The sequence below is a fragment of the Phalacrocorax carbo genome, chromosome 8 (assembly GCF_963921805.1).
Source record: "Phalacrocorax carbo chromosome 8, bPhaCar2.1, whole genome shotgun sequence".
NCBI lineage: Eukaryota > Metazoa > Chordata > Aves > Suliformes > Phalacrocoracidae > Phalacrocorax > Phalacrocorax carbo.
In genome coordinates this window covers 34,578,062-34,602,544 of record NC_087520.1, presented here as the reverse complement: position 1 = coordinate 34,602,544, position 24,483 = coordinate 34,578,062, and the positions used below count along the sequence as shown (strand labels likewise).

Sequence of the window (24,483 nt, the reverse complement as noted above, 5' to 3'; positions counted from 1 at the left end):
AACCCAACTCTGCATTTGGCTCCTTCATGTGGACAGATCCTGGAGGATCAGCCAGGATCTTTACTGCTGCTGTGCTCTGTGACGTTCTTTTGTGGAGACAGTAACTCGACAGTCATCACGTGAGAAACTCAGAGTTTGCCATCTGGCCTGGCAAGACATTTTTCTCCTCACTATTAATTAAACTGAAGTTATTGCAAAATTTTATTATGATGATTATGATTTCTTCTGTGATAACGCTGGGGCTAATACTGAGGTATGCAAAGCACCTTCCACACTGGTGACGTTAGTGGTAGGTACAGCTTAGCAGCACCTCTTTGGACTCTGGTGTCAGCTCTAATAACAAAATTTCAGGGCCAATTCCTGCTAGCCCTATTCAGGCACCTTACCCTGGAGCGGGTTCTTCTGGTTCTGAGGGGCTGGTTTCACAAGTAGGAAGACATAGCTGCGGGGAGGAAGGGGGCAGCTGTTTGACCACAATACTGTCATATAACATGCCCTGGCAGGAGATCTTACTGACCACAACTTTGCCCTGCTTGGTGAGACTGTGACCATTCATGGGAAAGTAGATCGGCAACAACAGATTGTTAGAGCACAGTGAGAAAAGAAAGGAGGGAAAAGGAGTGGGGCTAAAACTGAAATAATCCACAAAAAACAGGTGCTGATGATGGCTGGAGTGAGGAAGAAGGAAATGAAGCTTTTCTGGTGATGGGACGGGAGGTGGCTGTAGCCTGTCTGGGACGGATGTGCACAGTATTCTGTTTCCAGTCTACACTCAGATCCAGCTCAAGGCCCTGGAATGTTGGAGGTTCTTGCTCGTTCTTCAGTGGTCTCCAAACTGTGACTTTGCAAATACACTGAGACTGGTAGGTTTGAAGATGGCTGGGTATGAAGTTGGTGAGAACTCACCTCTGGCACTAGTTCTTGCCATCTTTCCCTTCACTGTCAGAGACTTGAATGTTTCACTACTCACAGTTAATAACTCAACAGCTTCACAAGAGATTCAATAATATTTATTTTTACCCAAATCCCTCGAAGTCTGAGGGACTGGAGACAGCATCAGTTTGAGATGAACAGCCAAGAAAAGTAAATAATCCTTGGGTCAGGGTGAACTCTCATTTGAAGAGGCCACAGATGGAAAAGATGTTCATGAATCAGCAGTTTCACAGACCTCTGTCCATTCAGAGGGTAATGTGTGTAAACAGACATAGAAACAGCACAGAGCCACAGAGCTTTCCAGATCCTTCCTGTACCCTTTGCACTGCTGAGGGGGACCTCCACAGAGGAGCTTCAGAGAAGGAGAGGGCCAAAGTGCTGGGCACTGAGCTAGTCCCAGGGTTGGTCATCCTACACCCTCTGCTGCAGCTGTGCAAGAGCCAGAGAACAGGGTGGTGGCAAGACACTGTTCCCTGTGTCCCTGTTCACCTGGCAGCACACCTGGGTGTGCTCTTCAGTAAAGGAGACAGCTACTGACAAGCCTGGTGTCTGAGATAAAGGTAAGGTAGGAAGGGTTAGGTGAGGACACAAGCTGTTGCACCATTGCACTGCTGCAGGTGCAGAACAGCTCCTGTATATTTAGGTTGCATGGAGCAGCCTGCCCCACTGGGCAGCTGCTCTCGGCAGCTAATGGATGGGTGGAGGTGAGAAAGAGTGATGCAGCAAGCCATGGTGATGTGATCCTGCTCTTTGACACCTGCATTAGATCCATGTGCCCATGAGCCTGGAACCTTAGCAACCCATCAGGGTACTGGTTTCCTTACTGTAGTCCCCCACTGTGGTCCTGTCCCCTGCTTGTAGGGGTGTCTGTCCTTCCTTGTTGTGTGAGGGAGACAGGATGGGCAGCAGAGGCCGCAGTATCTCTAGAGCACAGAGCTCACAGCTGGGTAAGACAGAGTTAGGAGAAAGGGGCGGGGGGCGGTGGGGGGTGGGGTGCGGTCTGTGCAAATCCAGAGTGGCTGTACCCATGGCAAACTGAGTTTACACACGGCTGTCCCCAGCCTATGGACAGGTACTTCTGTGCAAAGGTGTCCTCTCAGGCTCTCAGCAGACTCAAGAAGCTTTCCCTTCATTCTGCCCTTGATTTGTTTTTTCTATCACAGTCACAAAAGCTCTTCAGAAAGCACTGTATAATTCTATGGCTCTGTGGACGACTGCAGGCCAAGGGTGTGTGCCTGGATGGAGCATGCTTCACCCTGCAGAAACCCCAAGAACTCATGCTGAGCTGGTGTAGGGGGATTCTTCCTGCCCCTCTTTGATGTCTGCCAAATGTTATGCCCAGAGAGTGCAACACCAGAGGGCCATGCAGAGGACCCCCTCTAGTTTCACTTGTGTTGTGTATTCTAGGATCTGCTGGCTAGGAGGGCTCTCAAAGAGACACAGCATCACTTCCATTTCTGCCCAAATATAAGCCTGGGGGCTGCTTCTGCTGTAGGATAACATGTCAGTGGTGAGAGCTGGCTAAGCCAGAGACTGTGCCTGAATTGTTTGCAAGACTTTTATAGACTGTCTATCTGAGATGAAACACAGAGCCTGGATCTTCAAAGCACTGTGTGGGATGGCAGCTATGGGACTCTCATTAAAGTTACTGGGCATCACATGTCCGAAAACTCTGTGACACCAGTGTGTTTCAGCAGAGGAATTAGCTGGGGCTGGGGCTGCCAAGACAAATGGAAGTGGAGGAAAATGAACTCCTCCGTGCCCACAAAAGGAGTACCTCACAAAATTTCAGCTGTAGGGCTTGTGTCTTTTTTGTAAGGAGCAATTACAGGGGGTATCACAGGAGATGTAAAAAGGAACATGCGAGACATTGGGATTTCTTGTCAGCAAATGAGATGCTTCAGATTCATTGCAAAGTTGGAGAACATCTAACCTAACTCTGTAAGGAACTTGATGGAATTAAGTGGAGTAAATTGGATGAATAGGACTGTGAATTTAGAGCATCTGGTTGCCATCCACCTTTCCAGAGAAGAGGAAAGGTTCTTAGAGAATGTCTTCAAAAGATGTAGAGCATAGAGGGTGAGCACAGCCACAGAGTGAAAAGTTGCCCACCAGGCAAAGACCAGTCATCATATTATAGACAGGGAATGGAGTCAGGCTGGTCACAGTGCTTTCCATGTCTTTTAGAAGACGCTGATGGATAAAGACTCAGTGAAGACAGACTATCCTTTTCTTACTGTTTTGACATCTTTCAGGCTTTAACATGAACTAACTACTATTACCCTAATTTTACAGATGGGGACAGACAGGTTACGTGACATGCTCAAGATCACATGAGCAGTCTGTGTCGGAGTGAGAAACTGCACCTGGATCTCTCAGCTGTGAGGCTGTTGCTTTTGGCACTGTCCTCCTCGCAGCTAACAACACATCCAAATTGACTGCCTGTCTCCTTTCTATGCCTATGAATGGTAAGTTATTTTAACAAAGAAACAAAAAAGTAATTCCTCCAATTTATACGTCCAATCCTCTGTACGCTGTGACACAATGTACCTTAGAGGAGCCTGTAATTAATACAAGTAATTACCCCTTGCTGCAAAGACTCTTAGACATCACTGGTTAAGAATCTAGATGAAACTTTCACCTTCTTTACTGACTGCCTGATGTTGTGTGATTCAGAATGGATTTGGGTGATATCTGCAGGTTAAATTAACTTACAGCCAAAATGAATTCTGCAAACTGCTTGACGCCATTGTCATGATTTGGCCACCACTGGAGCTTTAATACCAGTAGAGAGGAGTGAGGGAAATAGATAGAAAAAGTAGTCATCAGCTACTGCAGAGGGGTTCCTTGTGGTTGTCAGATTTTGCCTCCTCCACTCAAAAACGTTTAAGAAAAAGGCTGACAAAGGAGTGGGTATCCATAGTTTGTTGGGACGAGACTATGTTCAGGTTCTAGGCATGTGTTCTAGGGATTTTCCAAAGTGCCCAAGGGACCATTGGTCATGGCACAAGACACCTGGGGCACATCCAGTAGTCCCATTCTAAGCAGCACATCTATTGAAAGCCCAGCTTTCAGTGGAATACTCCAGTTCCCAAACCTACTGACTCTTGCTGCTCCAGATACGTGCTGTGGACTGCTGCTTTTAACCTGGCAGTGTTGCCAGGGGCACTGGGCACATGGCATTTCATGACACCAAAGGAATAGCCATTAATTGAAACTCATCAAGCAAACAGCCACTTCTGCTTGCTGTGGCTCTGTTTTCAGCTCTGAAGAGAGGCTGACAATTTTTGCTGGTTTCTCAGACCTCCTATTGAGTTTTGTTAATTAATATTTGTGAAGTACTTAGATGTTTTCAGGTTTAAGGTGATCCAGAGTATTATTATTACTGCTGGTATTATTAAGACTAATAATACTGCTAATAACCTTAGTGAGCCTGGCAAAATTCAATTTGACTAAAATCCTTGCCACAGATGAAAAAAACTAACTCCAGTGATGTGAGGGGGTACGTGACTCAGTTACCAGTAACTGCTGTTTACAAGGGGCAGGAAGAGTATATTTGCTCAAATGAAAAAAGGTCAAGGCAGAGGCCCATTTGCTGTTTGTTAATAAGTAATCCAAAGTACAACACAGCTTTACTGTAACAAATCAGCTTGGCTTAGCTTTTCTTTCATCACCATTATTTCCAATCCAGTTCTGAACTAAAATGCCAATTCAAAAATAATCCACATTCTCATAGATTACTTTCAACATCTTCAAATCTATGGAGCAGATTTGTAACCGGGGAACAAAAGCAACAACAAAAAAGTCCCTCTTTTCATATTTTTGCCAGAGTTTGTCTCAAGACACTGTAGGCAACCAAGGCTGAAATATCAGATAGGGCATTATTTATGCCCTGGAAAATTCTCCTTTAGGCTCAGACCCGTGCATCTTCCCTATGGAATTGTGCCAGTCAAGAGCTGTGGTATAGATGGCCTGCTTACAGCCACCCCACTAAGTTACTGATGTAATTACAAAACTACCTGTGTCATCTCTGAACCTGGCTCACAGTCAACAGTTAAAATTCAAACATGGGTGCTAGAAAACATCCTTCTTCCAAGTGACTGAGCATATGTGCACTTTATGCATTGCGACCCTTGCCCTGTCATTGTCTTTTGCAAAAAAAAATCCACGTTCATTTTCCAAGCAACACTTGTCTTTAGCCACTGAGCAGTATTCTGGAAAAGGGCTGGAGCCTGTCCTTTGTGGTTCATCTACTGGCTGCAGGTAGGATTCATTAGATAAGGTTTTGCCATTAATGAGCCACTTAAAGTGATTATCAACAAAGCAACACTTGTGCCAGCTGCCAGCTAACTACAGCTTTCATTTGTATCCCTTGGTGTTCATGTGTTTCAACTGCACTGGCCTGAGACACTTTAGATGACACACATCTAGTCCTCAAAGTAGGGAATGTGATGCACACAGTGCTAGTACAGACATAGCCAGAGCACAGGCAGCATGGCACTGTTGGCGTGCACCTGCAAGGCTGGTTTGACTGTGTTTTGCCTTATGCGTAGTTATTTCTTGAAGGAAGGTAGGGCACACACACTCACATATGCACAAGGTCACCTTTGGAAACAGAAACCATGCAGATTGCAAACTACAATTCCTAGCTTCCTGAAATGCAATTCTGAGAGGCAATGATCCTTTAACAAACCCACAACCCCTGCTCCAGCAGTCCCAACTGCCTCTTAACCCAGGAGGAGGGAAAGAGGTGGGTAAGGAAAAATTTCCCCTGCAGAGCAGGTCACGTGTGACTGTTAGCTCAGAGCATCTTTCCAGTGCCAGAGCCTTAATAAAGAGGCTTCTTGAGTGCTGTAGTCTTTGAGGACACTAGGGCCTGGCTCCATCCAAGGCAGGGCCACCTGAGCAGGGAAGGGGAAGAACAGCTTTCTACAGAGCTCCCCTCTGGCACCAAGCAGAAGACAGTGAGGCTGAGCGGCAGATGCTGATGTGAGGGTACAGTAGAGCATAGAGAGAAGAACACATGTGGGAGCTGTTGTAGGATTTTTGTAGTGGGATGGAAAGAGGATTCATGCAACTGAGTGCTTGCATACATCAGAAGGCAGCACCAGTGGCTTCTAGCTGCCAGGAAAGGGGTATTTTGGATGCCCCAGAGCCCTCATGTTTGCCTTACTGTTCTGTGTTACTGACACAAGAGGAGAGGAGGGGGTGCAGAGGAGGGATGCGGAGGACACGAGGTCTCCTGGGAAAGGAGGCATGGCTGGTGTTGCCCTGGGTGTCTGTACCTGCATGATGGGCTGCAGCTGGGTGGTTGGCAAGCAGTACAGTTCACAGAGATCCTTGAATTGATCTGGTGTGGCCAGGGTGTTCATCCCACAACACCTGGTGTGAGCAGCAGGGAGTACAGTGGAATTGATGCTCACTTTTATGCAATCTGGCAAAGCTGGGGATCTGGGCAAGTATCTTGTAGCTTAAACAAGATTAAGAGGATAGTAGTATAACGTCCTAGATCCCATGCCTCCATGCTGCTCTGAAGGAGCACGTGGCCATGCCATACATCACACATCGTGACAGGGAGAGCAGTAAGTGTAACTAGCTGGCAGCCTTTGCAGAATGGTGGTGCCACATGAAAATGCACGTGTTCGTTACTCATGCAATTCACATTTACTGCATACCCGCCTTTCTACAGTAGTATACACCCAGGGTGGTGGAGCTTTCTCCTCCTGTCCCTGGATGTTGTGCTATTTCCTCTTGTTGCTCTTTATTCTGGGTAACATCTGTTGTTTCTGAGCTGCCTAGTGAGTTGCAGGAGTCTTTAACAGCACTGATACATTGCACTTTTCTTCCAAAGACCAGCGAGGATTTACTTCCCCTTACAGCAAGGAGAAAGCTAGTGTACTGGGATGTCAGGTGACTTTCCTGCAGCAGTGGGATTAGATAGAAAATGTTAAGTATTCCCTGATCCCACTCCTGAGCATTAGTCATCAGCACCGTGTCACCCCTCAGTGGCATCATGACAGTGAACTTCTGGACTCTACAGTCTTTTGCATACAAATGAGAGGCGTTTAATGAAAAGCAAGCCCAGTGCTGCAAACACCACTGTAGAGACATACACCCTGTTCTAACTGCTAGCCAGGATGCCTGGGAAAATATGCAGGTGGTTTCAGAAAATCATAAGTAGCCTATTATTACAGAGGAGGGGGGAAAAAAAACCCTCGGGAGATTTGCCCCATGACCATCTGTCAATTTTCCCCTGGAGCCATTACTGATTTGCACAGGGTGGCATACTAATGCCCTGAAAACTGTGTGTATCAGAGCTCTGCCCTGCTGTTGCTGGACCAAGAAGCTTCACTGACAGGAAATAGCGTGGTGACATGCTTCCTCAGCTTGTACCTTGGAGCTTCGTGCACAGGGTGATCATCAGCCTTGGAGAAATTTCTTCTGTTTTCCCATAAACACTGTGCTTTGCTGCACCTCAGCCTGTGGCAGAGGTGAGCCCCTCTTGTTTACCCACCAGCCTTGTTCTGTAGTTTGTATAGGCCATAGCCCTTCTAATAAAGGGAGGTCTTGCTCATAAGCTGCCATATTTGCTTATATTTAGAGATACTTAGATATCTGACTGTGCTTCAGGAGTAGCCCGAGATCACCACACAAAGGCTATGCTGTTTTAGGGGTCAAGTGCTAAGACTGCTCCTTGTCTGCTCTCCCCTTTGGCCCTTACAATTTGACCAATGCATACATGTGTGCGACTCAATAAAAATACCGACAAACCTTCATGGCAAGGAGTGTCAGCCTTTTGTATGTGCCCTGCGGTATCCATATTCCTCTATAGGTAATGGTGGTCTTGGGGTTGGACCCACCAGTGACGTGTTTCTGCTTCTGCTTTGTGCTGAGCTGTGGAGGAGAGGAGTCTCTTAGAACAGCAGCTGTAATGCTTTACAGCTTGGTTGGTGGCTGCCCCTGCTTTTAGCTGGAGAGTCCCTAATGTTGCCCAGGATCGTGAATGCAATGGAAATCCAACGATGAGCTATGGCTTTAGTGGCAAAAACCTGGTGAGGCTTATTTGGGCTGAAGTACACAATTCAGAAGTATTTTCCCAGCTTTCGCTTTCTTTTTTTCATTCTTCTGAGGTAGGAGGGAAGGTCAGAAGGAGGTATTGCCCCCAGATCAGGGCATGGGGGCAATGTGAACAGCTTTGCTCTTTATCCTGGCACCTCAGACAGAAGGAAGCCTGAGAGTATTTATCAGAAGCAACTTGGCCTGTGGCTCTCTCCGGGTGTTTTCTCTGTGTGTACCAAGTGTGCTGAGTGGTTTCCAAAGGAACTTACTGAGCACTGCAGCAAATGGGAAAATTCACTTTGGAACAGTTGCTGCATAAGTGAAACTTAGAAACAACTTTGCTTTGCATCTGTGAGAAAAATACGGCATTTTTCCAAAGCACTTTTTGTATATTTGGTCCAGAGTAGAATTATTAATTTCTACCATTGCAAATATGATTTGTGTAATAAAAATGGAAAACAACCAGACCAAGTTGCAAACATCCATGAGTTCAGTCCCAATGAAAGCTTGTCCATTTGGATGGTTCCTGAGAGAGGTGTAATAATTTCTGCATTTTCATGGTAAAATAATTCTTCTGCCCATGAAAAAAATTGTTTCTAATATCTATAAACAATGCAAATACGTACAGAAAGCATTCTGCTATTTAATGATTTTCTAATGCAACTTTTCCCCTTTTGTAGAAGAAACAAAGGAGTTTCCCTCTTCCCCCAAATGGTCCTGGGTGAGACAAATGCACCAATGCATGCTAGGGAAAGAGTCTTAGCAAGGAGGGAGCTGCTGTGCTGCTTGGGTAGAGGAAGACTTTGTTTCTCTGTAGCGATAGCAGCAGTACAGATTTTCGCAACGGCTTTCTCCCTTATCATGTACTAATTCACGAAACGCCTCATGTTGTGCACCAATACCTGAGTGCCCAGGCTGAGTAACTATGTGGTGTAGCCATTTGCAGATGCAATTACAAATTTTCTAAGTTATACTCAAGAGTACTTTGATGTTCCAGTATTAAGCTCTGCGTTTCTTGATTTCTAGTGCCCAGCTTCTGACTTCAGAGCCAAGAGCCCCTGCAGTGTGCTGGAGGCAAGCCTGGCACTTCCATATGAGGGCCAAAGCATTCAGCGTGGTAGCCACAGAGACTAATAGTGAAATTTTAAGTCTTAAATGCTGCTGCTGCAGTGACCTAGCCCAGCAGCTCCTCTGGAAGGTGACTACAGACAGCCTTTCTGTCACAGCAAAGACGTCTAATCTGAAGCACAGATTACCAGCAGCCAGGAAGCAACAGTCACTGTTCTCCTCAGGCTGTTTGTTTTTTCCCATCTGCCACCTCTAGCAGAGCACCCAAACCACAAGGCAGGGAGTTGGACACTCGTAGCCTGCTCTCTGCTGAGGATCTGCTGCTCTACAGCAATGTGCTTTTGAATCATTGGGCTGGAAAGCAAGTGCATGTGGGGGAGCATGGCTGCCTTACCTACTGGTTCGAGCATTCACATGGGAGTTTGAGATTCTGGACTCTGCTCCCAGGACTGTTTATGCATTTTACATGAACCAGTCACCAGGTAACATATAATCCCTGATCAAAGCCCTCAGGGGATTTAGGCAAAGCAACACCCAGTTTCTGGATCCTGATCAGGCTTAGGTGTGAATTGGGCTGAGCTGCTTGGCCCTGTCAGGACTAGGGCAGTTCTGGGCATGCACAAAGGCGGAACTCTAGGTAGCTGATGAGCTTGAAAGTATTGAAAAAAGTTGGAGATTGAAGGGGCCAGATAGTGGGAAGGACCTAGGAGCTGCAGTGAGATGTATATGCCAGCATTTCAGGCTAAAGTGCAGATTTAGGGTAAAATATCAGGTGCTCTAGTGACAAAGTCCTCTTACAGGGAAACAATTGTTCTCACAGATTCCTGAAGTGGAAACTTATTTACATAACCATTTTATGTGCTTTTTTTTAAAAAAAAAAAAAAAAAAAGTCCCATCCTAGCCACTGCATTTGCTTGGATTTGTTTCCACGAGGCTGCATGTGCTGAGCTGCACAATGGTGGCTGCCATATGAATAGCTTGGTTTTCTTACCAAGCGTGACAACTGCTGTAGCGAATTCAAGAGCAACCTGCTCTAATGTAAACTGATTTCAGATTGCCCCCAGCAGTTCCAGCTACCTCATCTAACCTCTTCTTTTTTGTAAATTTTTTTTCTTTTTTCCTTTTCCTGCCTGCCCCCTCCCCCCCCAAGATGTACCCTATGCTTTCTTACAAGGTCTTTTATCACACTGGCTATTGCACTGGTGTCTATGACCTGCAGAAGAGCTTCTCTGGTATTATCCTTGGTGCATTCCAAAGCCACTTGGACCCTCAATCTAATGCAGACTCCAGCTGCCTGTCCTCTCCAGGGATGAGCTCTGTAGTGGCTGGTAACTGTACCCAAGAATACCTAGCTACAAAGCACCACAGATGTGTGTCTGGCTCTTGATGGGTCTGTTGCATCCTTGATACCCCACCTGCATGTTTAAAGAGTGCTGCAAGGCTGGATAAATGCAGACAAAGAGAGGCTCATTCAGAGCGACACTGCTGTCACGCTGAATATATGCCAGATACCAAGCGGGAAGCAGTTGTGTTGGTAAGCGAGTGGGGGGCATTGGGGAGTGGGTTTAGGGCAAGGAGTGGTATGGCAGAAGCAGTACCATTTGCCAATCATAGCTGCCAGATCGGTGTGTATGATGGGTGTGATATAAATTACTATCTATAAATAAATACCACAACAGCATTTTAATGAGGTGTTTTCTAGTAGCACTTGTCCAGGCTGGCAGTGTTATGTTAAGGCTGGAGAAGGATCTCCAAGCAAGCTTCTTGGCTAAATCTTCATAAATATGGTCTCACCCAAGATCTAACTATGATTTGTTTGGATAAGAGGTTTTGCTTGTTTGTTTCTGAGCATACTTTCAAATATGTTTGGGTTTTCACTTCCCCCCTCCCCCCCTTCTTGGCCCAGATTTTGTGTTGGTGTCATAGAACTTAACTGATGGAGAGATAGGGGACAAATCTGGTGCCCTTTCTGAGCATTCGTTGTTGTTCTGACAAGAAGCTTGCAGAAGCGCTGGGTCATTGGGGGCGGGGGGCATTTGGGGCTGTGACTCATAGGAGTGACCTGTGTCTCTCCAGAGACTGGCAGGCAAACATAACCTGGCCCATCTCAGGGAGTGCTGTGTCCTTTGCTTCCCCTGCTGTGCTGACACACCTGGCACCACAGCCAAGTTTGGAGGCATGCTCCCATGGGCCCATGCCCCACATTTGCAGTGTGGTTCTCCTGAGATTCAGCAACCAACTTTGATATTTTTTTTTCCATTGCAGCTAGCTATTTTTTTGAAATTTTGGCAGCCCAGACTGCTGGACAAATGGCTGCACGTAAATAGTGCACAGCACAGTGTGGTGGATGGTACTCAGCCACACGCACTGTAGCAACCCGTGTGTGCTGTAGGGTTGCACTGCGCTCATACACACCGTTTATCTGTCCTGGTCTACAGAGTCCCCCACAGCATTGTGTCAGATCCTGGAAGGTTGTCCCCTGCATACCTGAATACACAGGCTGCTCCATACCTCTATGCCAGGGTAGATCTGGCCAGAGTTTCCTATCGGAACCAAACAGCTCATGGTGGGAGGCAAATACTGTGGCAGGAGTTGGGTTTGGAGGCTGGATCTCAGGCACAACATTTCAGGCCAAAACAATGGTTTCATCAGAAAAACCTCTCAACATGGTAAGTTGCCACCACAAGAATGTGTGAGAGCTGCTTATATCCAAAACAGAGCTGAGAAATGGTCTTTCGCATGCTAGCTCTGAACTGAGGATTTTTTTTTGCAAATTTGACTCCTGTGTGTTAACAGAAGGACCTCTTTTCTGCTCAATTTGAAGATCTGAGAGAGAAAGTTCAGTTCTTTGATCTTTAAACATAAAATCTCTGAAGTGAAACCTCTTGACTGTCTGGACTTGTGATGCATACTCTGCGTTCATTCATATTATAAATAAATAATTGGCAAATGTTGCTATAGAGATAACAGCTTCCATTCTTTTTGAGAAATCATTTAATATTAGCCAGGTCTTCCTGATCAACAGCTGTAAAAAAACCCCAACAAAACAACCCTTAAAGTGATATTGGTTGGAAGGGACATCTGGACAGCTGCACTCCAACCTCCTCAAAGCAAGGCTAACTTCAGCATTAGCTTAGATTGCTCAGGGCTTTGTCCATTGGAATTTTGAAATCATGGAATCCTAGAATGGTTTGTGTTGGAAGGGACCTTTAGAGGTCACCTAGTCCAACCCCCCTGCAGTGAGCAGGGACATCTTCAAATACATCAGGTTGCTCAGAGCCTGTCCAGCCTGACCTTGAATGTTTCCAGGGCTAGGGCATGAACCACCTCTCTGGGCAACCTATTCTGTGTTTCACCACCCTCATTGTAAAAAATTTCTTCCTTATATCTGTCTGAATCTACACTCTTTTAGTTTACAACCATTGCCCCTTGTCCTGTCACAACAGGCCCTGCTAAAAAGTTTGTCCCCATCTTTCTTACAAGCCCCCTTTAAGTATTGAAAGGCTGCAATAAGGTCTTCACATAGCCTTCTCTTCTCCAGCCTGAATAAGCCCAATGCCCTCAGCCTTTCCTCACAGCAGAGGTGCTCTATCTGCAGCTCATATTTGTGGCCTCCTCTGGACCCGCTCCAACAGGTCCATGTCCTTCCTGTGCTGAGGGCTCCAGAGCTGGACGCAGCACTGCAGGTGGCGTCTCATCAGAGCGGAGCAGAAGGGCAGAATCACCTCCCTCGACTTGCTGGCCACGCTGCTTTTGATGCAGCCCAGGATATGGTTGGCTTCTGGGCTGTGAGCGCAAATCTTCAAGGATGGGAATTTCACAAACATCTCTTGGCACCTGCTCCAGTTTAACTGTTATTATTTTGAAATTTTTTTTCTGTTTCCAATGGAATTTCTCCTGCTGCAACTTGTGGTCATTGTTTGTGTGCTGTGCACCTCTGCAGAGAGCTTGGCTCTGTTCTTGCTCACGCAGCCCAAGGTGCAATTAGCCATTATCACTGCAAAGGCATGCTGCTGACTCCGCTTTAGCTTTTTGTCCACCAGGACCCCAGGTCCTTCTTTTAGCAAAGCTGCTTTCTAGCCTCTTGGTTCCCAGCCTGTGCTGGTGCATGGATTTATTCTGTGTCAGATGCAGACTTTGCAGTTGTCCTTGCTGAATTTCAGCTTTCTTTCAGGCTTGTCTTCCACGTTGCTGAAGACCACCTGAATGGCTGCCTTGTCCTCCAGCATAATGATCCACAGCCTAAATTCAGTGTCAGGCACAAACTTGCTGAGGAACTATTCTGCTCTGTCATCCAGGCTGCTAGTGAAGACTGGCCCTAGCGTTGTCACTTGAGGAATGCTGTCTGTTAAGGCCAATTAAATGTTTAGCTGTTGACCATTATTATCCTTTGAGCTTCATGGCCCAGCCATGAGCTTTTTTTCATCCAGGCTGTGGTCCATCCCTTCAGGCAATACCACCCCAGTTTGGCCCATATGGGAGACAATGTCAAAGACCACACAAACCAAGGTAAGTGACATCTACTGCCCCCACCTCCGCCATCCAGCCCATCATTCCAGTACAGGTGACAACAAGGCTGGCCGGGTACAATTTGCCTGTAGTAGATCCACGCTGGCTGTTCCTAGCCACCTTCTTGTATCTGGACATGGCTTCTGTGTGGACTTGCTCCATAATATTCCCAGGAAAAGACGTACTGTTATCTTATATAAGACATCTTCATCTTTGCTAATGCTTTGGCTAATCCCTTTCAGAAGAAGCCTGTTGATTATATGTGTTGAGTTTGTGAGACCTTCAGCGTGAGCCTGCAGCGTTGGTTGAGGGAACTTTTGGTAGGGAGTGGCTGAGCAGGTCAAACTCAGAAGCAACCTAACCAGGACACACCTATTTCTCCTCCACTGGGAATCCCTTTTTTCCTAGCCTCGCCACCAAGGACGGTCTTTCTGCCATTGTTGCTATGGCCTTTATGTTACCTTAGGGCAGGAGCCCTAGGGGAAGGAAATGGGAAAAGAGGAGGAGTGAGGCTACCGGCCAACAGCCAGTGGAGTATGGTAGAGTCAGATCCTGGCACCAAGGATTCAACTAGGTTGAGTGAAAGATAAAAATAAGAAAAAAGAAAGGGAAAGGTCTTCTGCACAGAGCGCTAGGGACAGGCATGGTCATTTCTAGAGAGCATGAGTGGTTCAGTCAACAGGAAGGGCTGGGCACTTGCCAAAATACACATTTGCACGGTGGCCTGTCGTAGTTTGAATTCACAGAAGATGGTTGAGTTTTAGTAGGTATAATTTTGGTTCACTGGGGGCTGAAGTACAATACTGAGGTAGAGTACTGCTGTAGAAAGAAAGAAAGAAAGAAAGAAAGTGGTTAGAAAGCCACTGGGTCTGCGGTGGGGCCAGAGCAGGACAAATGCCGCTTTGCGAAGCTGGCGTGCCCTGGGGTGGCTCGAGGCTCGCTCCTGCTGCAGGGGCCTGGCTGCAGCCACAGTGCCTGCTCCCAGCCAGAGAGGCAGCTGTGACGTCCCCTGAATTGCTCCATTTCTGTGGAAGACAAAACCGGAAATGCTGGTCAGTGCAAGCGACAGGCTGGTCTCGCAGACGGCCTCGTGGGATTCACAGGGCCCTCACAGCTGGAAAGACTTGGCAAAGCAGCCACGTCCCCTGGGATTAGAACTGGACCCTGGAATTGGAATCGAGGAAAGAGGCAGGTGCAGTGGTGGGAGGCAGCAACTCTGTTGGAACACAGGAACACTTAGGCATGCAGCATCGGGCATGTCTTGCTAATTAGAAGAAACATACATAATTTGATCATCTTTCGCTGTACCTTTTCTAATGTGATTGTATTACTGCGATGGACTTATATTTGTAAGCTCCTTACTAGCACATTAGAAGACTTTTAACAGTGATGCACAGAAAAGCAAATAGGACATTCGTGCTGTGACAGCTCTGCTGGGGCGCCCCATGTGTCCCTGATGAAGGAGACACGGTATCAGAGTTAAGACTCCTCTGCATGGCAGGCTGAGGTTCCCAGGGCCCCATAGTAAATGTGAGTACCTGCGCGCTGCAGTCCCTTGTGCGGTCACGAAACCTGACTTGCTGGGTCACCCTCCTGCTTCATCTGCAGTGACACAATATAATTTAAAGTTGTTTGCTTATTACAGAGATACAATCACAAGGTGTGGTGCCCTGATCGGAGTCTTGCAAGAAAGTAACACTCATGCATCCACCCACCCACCCCTGCAGATGGTCGGAGGGTCTCTCCTCGCCTTCGTGACAGAAAGTGGTTGATTCACCTCCGCCCAGCGGTAATTATGTTGGCCTGCCTACTGGAAGTTCCCATGTTGGCATCAGAGTGGTAAGCCTAGAACTCACTGCTGAGATTAATTGCAAAGCAAAGGCATGAATTCTTGGTGTCTGTTCAGCCTAGTAAAAGTTACTTAATGCACTGTATCATTTACTCATTATTTTATTTTTAATGATAATTAAAATGCTCCTAATTGCTGTTACCCTACCATGCTCCTGTTTCTCAGCAGCTACTTGCATGCAGCCTTCCCATCAAACTAGAAAGCCGTTCTGGTAGCAAAAATTTTATGGCATTTTTGGTTTTTCCTTTCCTTTTGGAAGAGTCCCTGTTTTTAATTCTTTTATTTGAGATCCTCCTGTGCAAAACACAGCTCCTTCTGGAGGGGCTTTGTGCTCCTGAAAGGTTATCATTTTATCTCCCAGCTATAGGACAAAATTATTCCCTTGTCAGTGCAGTTGTTACTGCACCAGGCTGGCTTGGCAGGACTCCACTCCTCCTTTGTTTAAGTGTATTTATTTTTATATCAGGGAGGTAATAAAATTGACAAAAGAGGTTTATTCAGACTGTAACTGTACAGTTAACCACACAAGCAGAATACAACGTCCAACACACTTCCTTTTATTTATGGCATCAGTGCTAAGCCATTATAGTACCAGCACTAGGTAACTTTTCCTCCCTTCACCTTTTTGAAACCTCTTTTGCACCAGCATCTCACACCAAGGTTTCTGTTTGCTCAGCATCCTCCATCTTCGCAGGAGGGTGTTGGTACACAGTGCAAGATTTTTAGCAGAAGTAAGGCCAAGCCTGTAGGGCCCCAGCCCGCAGCCTGCCAAGGGAGGGCAGGAGGAGTGAGGCAGGGGGGCTGCAGCCCACCTTCAGCCTCTCAGCTGGATGCTCCAGCCATAACAGTCTGCACGAAGGTCCATGGGAGCCCTTCTGGATGGAATCTGGGGTCCCCTGGGGGATGTTCCCAAACACGCCATCAAGACCAGCTGTAGCCCGCCTTGGCTGAGTCCTGAGGTCCTAGAGCACCTCAGAGCTGTGGTGCTGAGCGCTGTGGTGAGTAACGTGGCCCCATGGAGCCAGCGCTAACCCCAGCGTCCTTACCCAACCAGTGGGCTCTCACCTACAGCTCAGGTGTAGCATCCAAATGATCCTTTAAACCCAGCAATGGAACAGGAGCTGCAGTCTGTTTAGCAAGGTCTGTTTTCATCTGTGTTCATCAGTGAGCTGGGATCAGAGTGGGTGTAGGTCCTGGGGATGGCTGACTGGAGTTAGCAAAGATGAGGTGTGGGAGGATGGAGTAACATTTCAAAAGAGAAGGTGCATTCACAACTTCCCTGTTTCTAACCAGTGTACAAGAATAGTCATGATACAATGGCACATGGGGTCTCGACAAGGGAATAGTCTTTTAATGCCTTGCTCGATGGAGGGAATAGAGCACAGACATCAATGCAGGACAGGGAAATCAATTCACTCAATATTATTTGTTAATATACCAGTTTCACCACCTTTATAAGCACTGGAATATTAGTGTCATCTGATACAGGCATCCAACATGTCAATAGGGAGACTGCTGATGAGGAGGCTTCCAGACAAGCTTCGCAACAGCCATTACCATATACTGAAACGTTTACCGCAGCAGCAGTTTCATTTCTGACCCCGGCACTGAGACTACCCAGCCTCTGGACCTGTGTGTGTTTTGGGGCCAGCCTTCCTCTTCTGAGGCTCTGCTACTCACCGAGACCGTACGCAGGCTGGTATGTGGGTCTGCAAAAGGGAATCAGGGAAGTTACCGTGCTCTGCTGACCAGGATTGCTGCGTAACAGCTGCTCCAAGTGCAGTGCAGGTTACACAGGCGTTAACCAGCAATTCAGCTTAGGGGGCTGTAAGCTGTGTCAGACGGCAGGCTAGGTTTCACAGGGTTCTCCAAGAGCTTATGTTCAGCACTGCTGAAAGGCAGTGGGATGGGGTACCCAGATCCCTTTGGTGCTGACTGTATTGCTTACTGCAGGCACGTCTGGAAGGTGTTGACCACCAGCGTTCCTGAGTGTTGATTCCTGTGTGCTCTGTAAGCGCCTTCATTTAGAAACAACGGAATGGCATTGCTGCTTGCCCTTGAGAGGAGGCACAGAGTCTCTGTGCTTAAATTCGCCAATGGCTGCAGGCAGAAACCAGGCTTTGGGAGCTCTGTTTTTGTCTGACACCGTCTGATGGCCTGAGCCTTGTCCTTGAGAGCCCAGTGCTACAGCTGAGGTGAGGTGGCTCTGGCTTGGCGGGGTCAGGTACCCACCCTGTTGAGCCCTCCCAAACATAAGCAGTGCCTCACCTTTGTGCTACTTCAACTGAACAGAGAGAGGACTTTACCACCCCCTCTTGTATCAGGAAGGTCAATCTCCACACAGACTGCCTTTTTTTTTAAATTGATACATGAAAAGGCATCATAAAATGCTGTAATAGGAGCCCAATTACTGACTCTTTGGAAGTACTACGCGATTACTGGCTCTCAGTGCAGTAAATAGAAAGCAGTGAGGTTCTGGAGTTTATTTCCAAACAGGTGAGTGGAAACTCACAGACCAGGAGGCGATTAGCGTGTCTGCAGGTCTGGTTTCTCCTTTCCCAGAAGTGAAGGTGGGCGTTAGGCTGAGGTGTGCAACACTCACATCATGCCTCATCTATGGTTTGCCAACATTCATTTGTTGCTTTCTACTCTTTAGCAATCAAACAGAAACTTTTCAGTTGGTACCTTCTGGGTGACCAGGTATGAGAAATAACCTTTTGGTCACTATTGCAGCATTGTGAAAACGTTCTTAGGTGATAGAAAAGCTGCATCACATGAGCAGAGTACATTATCTCAGAGCTACCTGTATGGTTCAGAGAGTTTGTTATCAAAAATGTGGATTAATTTTCTGAGTGATACTGTACACACTGCAAGAGAAAGGCTCCAGATGGAGCTGCTCAGGCTTACATGAACATATTTGCCTGTTACAGAGACCTTCCTACCGCTTGAACACCGTCAGTGGCAAAAGCTACCTTGGCTGCCGTTACAGCAGGACTGAGTCAGTAATGCCATGTTATGACAAATAGGCTGGGCTGTATCACCAATATTGTGATTGCTCAGGAGGCAGATGGCCCTCTAGTTACTTCTGGGAAATATATAAAAATTTCAAAATTTGTATTGTCATATTAAACCACTCTAAAAACGTAGGTAATGCTATGTAACAGACAAAGGTATCTCTTCCCAGTGAAGCCGTGTTGAGTCATTTTATATTACCACTGAAGGAACAAACCAAGTTTTTATAACAATAGTTGGCAGTATTTCTATTAAATGGTATTAGCCAATAATTTCTAAAACTGCCTGTTAATTACAGCATTCAGCCCTTGCAGGCAGTTCTATTTCACATAAGTGCAATCCAATTTCCAGCCATCAACTGAAGACTATAGCCTTTTCTCGTAGTCAAACAAGACCATGTGTTACCAAATTCCTTTCTGGGGTAAATCTATCATCATTGGGTGTGGGGTTTTTGGTGTTGTTTTTTTCTTGTTTGGTTGGTTTTATGCCTGGCACTGCCAGGTAACATTCAAAAGAGGCAGTTTACACGCCACTACCTCTAGGCAGCTTGTCTGGGCACTGCGCGAAGGCCTGCCAGCTGAGGGCCAGGGCAGCTACTGAGCTCACATGCAGCACTCTGCAGATGCGGCTGGGCTGTTGTGGCAGCTAGCCTGGCTCCAGAGCCCTGGTGACCTGTTGTCCACTCCAGGGCTCTGACACCAGCAGCAAACTGCTAGTCCAGAGGACCAGCTCTGCGCTGCAGCCACCGGCCTGGGCTGGGGACTGCTGGCAGGCATGGTGCAGAAAGCGCTGCATTGGCTTGCCAGGAGCTGGGGCTGAAGAGCAGGAGCCTGCCTGCCATTTGGGGTGCCCAGCTCCATCGGCCCAGGCAGCTGAGCTGCGTCAGGCAGCCCTTGAATACCAAAACCCCCCAACACATTTGGCAAGAGGGCTGGTGCACTTGTGCTGCTGGGCCAGTCTGTCGCTGGCCCTCAGCGGCCCTCTGGAGGTGTCTGCTGGGTCCACAGCGCGTCTGAAGGACATCACGTCATGCTGCAAAGCTTTATCTTCTAGCTGCACAAGCACATCCTAGAGTGTACAGAGCAAGAGCAGATAAGGATAAATCAGGTAACTGTAGAAGTGGCAGGGAAAAGTGACATTTGTTTTGTACTTATCACTTTGACCATCTGTAATTATTATTGCTAATGTTAGTGCTTCTATTGCAATATTACCTGAGGTTGCCCCGGCAGCACTGAGCTCCATTGTATTCAGCACAAATGCACCAAACCTCTCAAAAAAAATTACAGTTGAGAACACAAGTGACTTACGATGGTGGAGAGGAGGGATAAAACCAAATGGATACAATTAGCTTAGGCACAACTTAGTCATCTTCTTCTTGGTATAATTATAAAATGGACAAAGGTAGCGCCAACTAACCTCAAATGCCCTTCTAGCCATAATTAATTATATTGCATAATAATGGTGTCAGTTTAAACATTGTTTAAAACCCATGCTTTGCTTGAAATTGCTCTACAGCCACACTTACGTCTTGCACAACAGACTAACACATAACAGTGCCTTGACTTCCATTTTCTATTTTGTTGTGTCATCTGTGCATAGGAAAAGCTCTTGACCAAAAAGGAGCCAGTGGTACCGTGGTAAATAGAAGTGGGTAGAGTCATCTGTCTGTGGTATATAGGGAGCAGGTAAATACCAGAAGTGCCCAGAGAAGTGGGTACGAAGGGAGTGCCCTTTGCCTGCGTTTACCCTTGACTACACCACTTACAAGAGTTGCATAATTGATACAATTGAACCACATCAGTCCTTTATTTATAGAACATAATGAAATAGTTTTCAACATCCTGGATCACGCTGCATGGGTGATTGCCATATGTGCACCCAAGGAGAATAAATAAAAACATTTCCGTAAGGTATTATGTCTCTTCACCTTCTTTGGCTGCGTCCAGGACTTCATTCTGAGAGCAGTTCTGTGGGGAGTGCAGCGCGCGTTCCTGCACTGCTGTTGCACAGGCTTCGGCAGAGGAGAGCTGCAGTGATGCTGCTCCGTACCGCTGGAGTTTAATGTGCCCCGTGTGGTACATAAAGCAATGTCAGAGTTTGGTGGGGCTCAGGGTGTGCACCTACGTGAACATACCACAGATTATTGAGTGCAGTCCCCTGCACTGTACTTCAGTTATTCCTTGTTCAAGCCCCACAGCCTGCATTTGACCTAAGCCTGGCTTACCTAGAAAGCATATGGGCTTGAGCTCAAATAAAAAAAAAAAAAAGCTGTGGCATTTGATAGCTGCTTTCAGTGATGGAAATGAAAGTGAGTCATGAAGCGGTCCCCCGGTAAAGACAAACGACACACATGCTCTGAGCCCACTGCCTGAGCCACAGGCTCCCACAGCAGCGTGTGCTGCTGACGGTCTCTCATTGCTGAGTCTGACACGGTGACTGTGACCATCGGTCAAGGAAGACGCTGGTCTACAACAGAAGCATGAGCATCAGGTGGAACTGAGACTGGGTTGCTGTAAAAGTTACATAAAACAAAACAAAGCACTGCTACTATTTTATCTCTTTTGTTGCTATTTTTGGAAAAATATGGATAATTTAGAAGCATTTCTCTTGCTGGATCATTTGTCCATCTTTATATGATGTTCTGCCACTCCTATTGCATCACTGGAATTTGGCCTTTACTTAGGATGCTACATTGTTTTATGTATACACTTTATAATTACAGCTACTAATTGCAAGCTTGCTTACTGCCTTTGGTTCGCTTTTCCAGAGCATTACTTGCAAAAAGATCACAATTACTCAGTTATTTTCAATGGCTTGGTGAATATTTTCATAAACTGAAAAGAAACCAGGACTAGGTTTTTAACTTACCCTATTTCTAAGCTTTACACAGTGCCCATCTGCTGCATAGAAATGAACTGCATCAAAAATGCATCTTTTTGGAAGCTGTTTATGCTCTTCTCTCAAAAATCCTCTTTTTCTGAATAAAAAAAAAAGTAATCACCACATCACCATACTGGGGGAGTCCAACATTAGCTGTTATATTAGTTTTTAATTGTTTTTTTTTAAATTTAAAACTTTAGCCTAGACACATTGCCATATTCTTGGTACATTTTTGAACTGAAAAAACACCATATAGGTTAATGGCTCTGCAAGAAGGACCTAGTCATTTCCATACACACACTGCAAACTTAGACACAATGCTCCCATTTTATCATTTGTTATTTCAACTTTGCTGATGATTCAGTGGTGTTATTCTGCTGCAAAACTGGAGTAGTGCAGCAGTGAATCAGGCTCATTGGCTCTGCATCTCACTATCTAAAAGGAGGATCCACCTACAGGTAAAATACCATCATACTGCAAGTATCTCACAGACTGCAATCTGTTCTGGCTTGCCAGATCTTCATCGGAAAAGGATTGCATAGGTTCAAAATCAAAATGCATGCTGACTGCATTGTAGTCAACAGGAATACTCATTGGGACAAGATGAGCTGGTTTTGGCTTTTCTAATTACAAATCGCTCAAATCAAAAATAGCAGAGTATAGGGTTGGTTGTTGTTGCTGGTGTTTTCATTACCTGGCTGCCATGGATGGCGAAAGCAGCACCTCTGCTGCTTGCCCAAGCGGGCTGCCAGGTGTGGGGCCGGCACCCCGCGAGGAGCCAGCATGCAGCCTCGGCGCCGCACAGAGGGACTGCTCGGTGCGCAGGGAGTTCAGGTTACTCTCTCCCATCACCACACATGGGGCTGGTGACAGCTCCAAGGAGACACCTCCCAGAGTGTGTTCTTGCAGCAACAGGAGTTACATCAGACACTACAGCTATTTTATTGGCAGCCATGAGCTCAGCTTCCCTGTGTTACACTTCGGTAAACACTCAGTGGCAAATAATGCTAGAAAGTGTATGTGAGTGTAACCAGATTATTGGGGTTTCTTCCTTCAGTGTGACCATCTCATGATCTATTCAATAGTCTCTATTCAAAGTGCCAAATAATTTCCCCTTTCCCTAATACATCATTCTTGTTCCCTTCCCAAAGTCAGAAATGCGCATTCATCCAGTGCCCACAGACGTAGTCCTCCCCCCCTGCACAAACGCTGTACGTTTACCTCTCATGCACCCTGTGCTTAAACTGGCTAATAAAAAAATGGTGATACGATGGTCCAGACAGTCTCAGCAGGAAACACAGCCAAATGTTTGTTGATTTGACAAACCACCATCACAGAGGACCTGAGCAATTAACTGAGTGGATAGTTTTATTTGAACGGGTGGAGGGGGTGATTAAGGTGAGCTGCCGTTACCACGTTAACAGGCTGGGAGAGGGGCTCCAGCTTAGGCCTAGCGATTGCATGGGGAAACTGGAAAAGCTGTTTTATTTCCACCACTTGCTAAGAACATCACCTTGGGGAGCATCTCCGCTGCTGCAAGCCCTGAGTGAGGCCTTGGGCACGTTGCTTTGCCCAGTGTGGCTCAGACCTCTGCTCCAGAACTGCAGATGCAGTGCCCAGGTCATCAGGGCCTAAGTGTGCCAGGCGTGAGCGGTGTCACACAGGCTGAGGTCTTCAGGTTGACATCATCACTGAGGCATTGCTGCTGGGTTTCACTGGGTTGGCACAAGGTTTTTCACCCCATCAAAGGCTTTGTCTTTGGGTCTTCAACCTGACATCAACCCAGGCATTAGCAGGTGGAGGTTGGCACTGTCTGCTGGTGTTCAGCTGGAAGGAGCTGATGGCATCAGCCTGCGGTGGCAGCTGGGTGACACCATGAAAAGAGTGCCAATTTGCTGGTCATCCCAGCAGAGGGGGAAGGGAGCCTGTGACTTGCAGCTGCCCGGCCAAAGGCCCTGTCTCTGTGGCAAGGTTTGGCTGCAGCAGATGGGAGATAAGTACCATGTCTAATCGCACGGTGTGGCTTTCAGGAATGGACTGATGCCTTCATTCTGCAGTGAAACCCAGCCTCGACCAGCACTGAGCAATTGTCACTGTCAAAGAGACACCAGAGGAACCCAGGAAAAATGAAATGTCTTGAGATAAAATAATAAAGGAGCCAAAAAGGCACAATCTTACAATAACACTAATGTAAACACTTGTCTGTTAAGATATGTCAGCCTAGTTTTTATCTTGTAGCAGGGAGATTGTTTTTGAGAACCTATGCAGAGTCAAATGTATTCATAAACCTCCACACCAGGTGCAATCATTAGTCAGTAAATGAATTACACATAATTATCTGCTTTGTATTTAATTCACTTGGCTTCCAGTTTCTTACTCTTCATACAGTGAAACTCTATCTCTCTCACACAAACACACTCTCCATGGGCAAGGAGGTTTTGGAGGGCTGCCATCATCCTGACTCATGAATCAGACTCCATGATTTGAACGATATTTATCTAAGCCTGCAAACAAAGAAGATGGCTATGTGTCCAATGAGAGAATAATTATTGTTATTATGTTTATAGAGCAACAAAGTCGGGAGTTAGGACCCCGGGGGAAAGGCGGCAGGAAGGGCGAGCTGGGCAGAGGCAGGAGGCTGTAGGCAGTGTTTCAGTGCAGGCATGTGCCAGGGCCCTTGCAGGGTTCCCTGCCAGTGAGTCACCTCTGCCAGGAATCGCCCAGCGGCCAAGGCGGGTGGCCAGGTGATGCCTGCCTCGGCGGGGACGCTCACCGGGACCTGAGAGACCACCTCCCCGAGGGCTTTCACCATGATGCCAGGACAACCCTGGGCCTGCAAGGGTTTTGGCAGTGGCTGAAGGGAGCTGGGTTTGGCACAAAGCACCCCAGACGGCTGAGGATGGGGATGTGCTGGTCTGCGGGCAAGGCAGCCCCGGCTGCATTGGGCTGACAGGGTAGCCTCCTGCTTGCAGCAGACTGTGTGTTTTTTTCTTACACAGAAGCCAGCTGTACACTTATATCCACAATTACTTTAACTGAAGTACAAAGAAAGGAAAAAAAAGTCCATAACAGAAAAAGCTGGCTTTGCAAGTAACAACCACTGCCACAGCAGGTCACTTAGAAATGGAAATGTCCCTTGAAATGACATTTGGGCTCACCCCACTCCACAACTA

At 46.8% G+C, this 24,483-nt stretch overlaps 1 long non-coding RNA gene across 3 annotated transcripts; it reads left to right on the top strand.

The window, feature by feature from the left end:
* The first annotated feature begins 1,214 nt into the window (after positions 1-1,214).
* LOC135314788 (uncharacterized) lies at positions 1,215-23,625 on the top strand. Of its 3 annotated transcripts, none has more exons than XR_010374280.1 (4): positions 1,215-1,493; positions 3,229-3,401; positions 15,215-15,408; positions 23,341-23,625. It is a non-coding gene; the product is annotated as an uncharacterized LOC135314788 (long non-coding RNA). The 3 variants fall into 3 exon arrangements; XR_010374279.1 differs by lacking the exon at positions 23,341-23,625 and adding an exon at positions 16,907-20,822; XR_010374278.1 differs by lacking the exon at positions 23,341-23,625 and having other exon boundaries at positions 15,215-20,822.
* The last annotated feature ends 858 nt before the right edge of the window (positions 23,626-24,483 follow it).